The following is a 4,590-nucleotide window of genomic DNA, read 5'->3' as shown; positions in this document are numbered from 1 at the left end:
TTTAGCTCAAGTAACCGTTCCTCGTATGACATTCCTCTAAGACCAGGAATCATTTTTGTGGCCCTACGCTGCACCTTTTCTAAGGCCACAATGTCCTTTTTAAGATATGGTGACCAAACCTGCACACAATATTCTAGGTGAGGTCTCACCAAGGAATTGTATAATCTTAGCATTACCTCCCTTGACTTAAACTCCACACACCTGGAGATATACCCCAACATCCTATTGGCCTTTTTTATTGCTTCCCCACACTGGCGAGAATGGGACATGGAAGCATCAACATACACACCAAGGTCTTTCTCATGATCAGCTACCTTTATTTCAGTGACACCCATGAAATACCTGTACTTTATATTTCTGCTCCCTAGATGGAGTACCTTACATTTATCGACGTTAAATTTCATCTGCCAGGTATCGGCCCAGTCACTAATTAAATCAAGATCCCGCTGTAGCTGCTGAGCCACTAATTCAGTATCTGCTACACCACCCACCTTGGTGTCATCTGCAAATTTCACCAGTTTACTGTATATATTGGTATCCATATCATTTATGTAAATTAGGAACAATAGTGGTCCTAAAATCGAACCCTGCGGTACCCCACTATGAACGCAAGCCCACTGTGACATTGTGCCTCTTATAACTACTCGCTGTTTCCTATCTGTTAACCAGTTATCAATCCAGGTCGCTACGGTACCTAAAATACCTGTCGCTTTGAGTTTAAGTAGGAGCCTCTTGTGGGGGACAACATCAAAAGCCTTTTGGAAATCTAAGTAGATGACATCATAGGCCTTCTTATCATCAACTTCCTGAGTAGCTTCCTCAAAAAACTCCAACAGATTTGTTAAACAGGATCTACCTCTCCTAAATCCATGCTGGCTATCCCGTCATGGAGGTCTCGGGACTCACAGATATTCAGAGACATGTGGATAGTTTACCAGAGTTTTTCAGCAGGAAATAGTTATTACTACAAATTGTCACCCCCCCCCCCCCTACAGAAACTGTATTTGGCTACAGTGGGAAAATCTTCTCTTTTTTTATTTGTGAGAACTTGAAAGCCCTTAAATTGCTTTCTGCAAAGTAAACAAAACTTTTGTTGTTTGGTATGTCAGTGCTTAATATTATCATGTAGTCTTCGTGAACTTTGTTTTAACCCGACTTAATGGCTTTCTTCAACTTGGCCAGGGACTGCATTTGAAAAGTAGCCACTTGACTAAAATTGGCACATTTTCAGAAATGCCAGCAACAATACTGATAATGAACACCCCTCTAACTGACTTTCAATTGGTTTAGAAAAAAGACTTTTAAGAGAAAAGAAAGCCTTCCTTTGGTTTTGCATTTTTCTCTTTTTTGTTAGCTGTGCACAACATATCAGAAGAATACATTACAATTAAATTAGTTAAGTAATAACAGATTGCGTATATACAATATTAAGGTGATAACAACAACCCTCACTGTCTCTAGGTGCTGGTTCAGACGGCATTCTGCAGCAGGGACACCACCCGTTGTGCGGCATCCTGCAAATCTCCCTATCACAACAGCCCACATAACAGAATAACATTAGTGTATGATTCAGTAGGGCTGGTCCAGGTCTGGAAAGTAGTTGGGCCAGATTTACAGACCAAGAAATTTAGCTGGGCCAGACATTTTCAGCGGCCCAGTAAGCAGCAGGTAATGGCATTTTAAACAAACACAAAGCAAGGTACATTATTTTAAAAAGCTACAACTGAACAGAATCTGAGAGCAATATTTTTTTTTCCACTTCTGAAATAAGAAAAATATTTTGGTCGTATCTGACCTAGACGCATCCCAAAGTGCATAAAAAGAAAAAAAATGCCTATTAGGTATAAAAATGCCTATTAGGTATTTATGTCTGGCACTAAACTGCCAGACATAAAGAAAAAGGGAAAAATCGGCTATAATCATCATCCGCTTATACTGTAGTGATCCATTTCACCCACACAGGCATGATCACCATAAGCGGTTTCCACATCGAGGTGACTATTCACTTTACCTCTGCTTTCTCCGACATCTTCCTGATTCTGCCGCCAACAAGGGGCTCATAGGGTGGAGACTGAGGGTGTTAAACAGACCAATCTTACTTTTGTCACTGAATGCAACAAATAATGCTGTATTTACCTGTTAAAATTCCAGCACCAGGTAAAGCAACAGAGCGACAATAGAAACTGCAATAATAATGGAAGTGCGCCGCCCTACAGGGAAGGAGGAGTGATGGGAGTCCAGGTGGTGGCTAAGCGCGCGTGGGGAGAGGCGTCATACTGTGAGGCTTCATGAACTTCCGATGGAGCAGTGCTGTCATACAGCGGGGAGCCTGAGAGGGGCACTGTGGCCGGGTGCGAGAGCCCTGGGTAATGAGTTGTAGAGCTGCGCAGGAACTGAGAGCCCAAGCTGTTGGACATTCCATTGGACTAGGAGACTGGGGTGAGCGAGGGGGAGCTCATTGGCCACAAACTGGGATACTGGCTGTGTGTGAGCAATGGGGTGGAGATTAAGGAAAGACGTTAAATCAGCATGTAGTGTTGCCTTGGAAACAACAACAAATATACTACAGTGTCACTGTACTAAAACAATATCAAAATAATGCCTATTTTTTATTCATTTTACTTGTAGAGTGCAAAGTACAAAGGAAAACAAAGAGTAACTATGGCGAAATAAATCAAAGCATGTCCCAGAATGCAGTGATGGGCCTGAATGGATCAGGACAGAAGAAGGTGAAAGACCTGTTAACGAGGTGAAACGATGAGGCGAGAACAAGAGGGAAGACGGGGGCCGGAGACTCAGCATGGGGGCAGGTTGGGGGAGGGAAGCACGGGCTCACCTGGAGCTGCTCCCGGAGGTGCTGCTATGACTCATGGGTAACATGCCGGAATGGGACGGCACCTGTAGGCTGGACCAGTTGTCATGGGACGGCAACATGGACAGACAGGTAGACGAGCTGTCTGAATAAGCAGCTGCAAGTATAAAACAATAAATGAAGCAGGTATGTGGTGGGCAGTGTTACAGCGTCCTTAATATGGCCAACACAGAAAAGGCATGTCATCATGTTATGTATATACTGCCTCCAGTTACTTAATGCCTAACTTTAATACATTGATTGATTTGTTCACTGCTGTAGCCTGTGTCAACTTTCCTTTCAGACAGATGTAAAGTCCTTTCTGTTTTTGTTCTGTGGAGTTTTTTTTGAACAGCATATGGCTGAATTCTGTTAAACCTCAGATTGAAGAAAATTGTGTTAATTGAAAAGCAAATATCAAAAACTCAGTCCGCAGGAATGTTTTTCAGAAGATTTCTGTGGACTTTTGGAAATTTCACGAAATTCCATCGCTCGATTACATAAACACTGAGTGAGATTTCATTCCCATTACTGCAACGTATGAAGAGGATTATGATTTATTACTTTAGGTTATCGGACTGAGTGAGTTTTGGAAATTTGCTCTTCAATCGATAACTGAAGCAGGGCTGTGAATGCAGAGGTTAATATACGTTGCATATCAACAGAACTGTATGTTTATGTCTTGTCTTAATTATTTTGATTAAATGTCTGACTATTCCCAATATGTGTGAACATACTTGGCCAAATAAAGCTGATTCTGATTCAGTCAGAGGGTAATCGTCGGTGTGCTGTACTATCGTGGTGACCCACACAGAGAGCTTAGGACCATGATTTCAGTGTGCGCTTGTGTGAGGGGACAGGCAGGGCGGCTGCTCATTGGGTGATGCACTCCTGTGGGTACAGGGGCTGGGATAGGGTGCGGAGCGGTTACTCCTCAAGGAGGAGTAATGGTCACAGCCGTGGGGGGAGGAGAGGGAGAGGGTGCTCCCAAACTGGGGGTGTGGGTTTGATGAAGAGCAGAGAGACCCTGAGCCTGGGATGAACCAGCTGCCTACTGAAACGAAAGCGGATAAAGACAGAAACTAGAACCTCAAACTAAACAACACAAACAACAATATCAAGTTATATTCAATCATTAAACAGTTATATATTTAATCTAAACAATAGTAATAAATATAGTTTCGATTCAAAATATCATTTACGGGTGAATCTTATGACTTGCACTGGGAAACAGGAAATGGGCCAAGCTGCAGGGCCAGTTCAAAGGCATAGTGCGAGGCGCCCAGAAGGGGGCGCGGTCTGGGCGGAGTCAGCTAAAGAAGAAAAAGGCCTGACCTTTTTCTGGATGCCGTGGACTGTGTTTGTGTGTGAGCTGCAGCTGCATGTTCCTTACATTTTTTTATCAACACCAGCACCGTGAGGTTTGGCCTGGACTGGGTCCTGTCCTGCACGGTTGAAGGCATGTTGACTGATGGTCAGCCCGTGTTCTGTTGGATCCCACAGAAAGGAAATGGGAATCTCATTTGGATCGGATGCTGACAGTTGAAAAAAAACTCATGTCTGTGTGTTATGAAAGAATATCAATAAATGTTTCCAGAGGTGTGAGGCAACAGTGCTAACCACTGCACCACCATGCCGCCCCCTGTATGCTATTTCATTCTATAAAAAGAAACTTACTGTACTGTACAATAAAGTATTTCACCACTGCTTCTTCCTCAGCTCCCACTGTTTGCTAGCAC

At 43.3% G+C, this 4,590-nt stretch overlaps 1 long non-coding RNA gene across 1 annotated transcript; it reads left to right on the top strand.

The window, feature by feature from the left end:
- Window positions 1-2,161: 2,161 nt before the first annotated feature.
- LOC125714831 (uncharacterized) lies at window positions 2,162-3,573 on the top strand. Its single transcript, XR_007383865.1, has 2 exons — window positions 2,162-2,439; window positions 2,629-3,573. It is a non-coding gene; the product is annotated as an uncharacterized LOC125714831 (long non-coding RNA).
- Window positions 3,574-4,590: the final 1,017 nt, after the last annotated feature.

The sequence above is a fragment of the Brienomyrus brachyistius genome, chromosome 19 (genome assembly GCF_023856365.1).
Source record: "Brienomyrus brachyistius isolate T26 chromosome 19, BBRACH_0.4, whole genome shotgun sequence".
Lineage (NCBI taxonomy): Eukaryota > Metazoa > Chordata > Actinopteri > Osteoglossiformes > Mormyridae > Brienomyrus > Brienomyrus brachyistius.
This window is presented reverse-complemented; position numbering and strand designations above follow the sequence as displayed.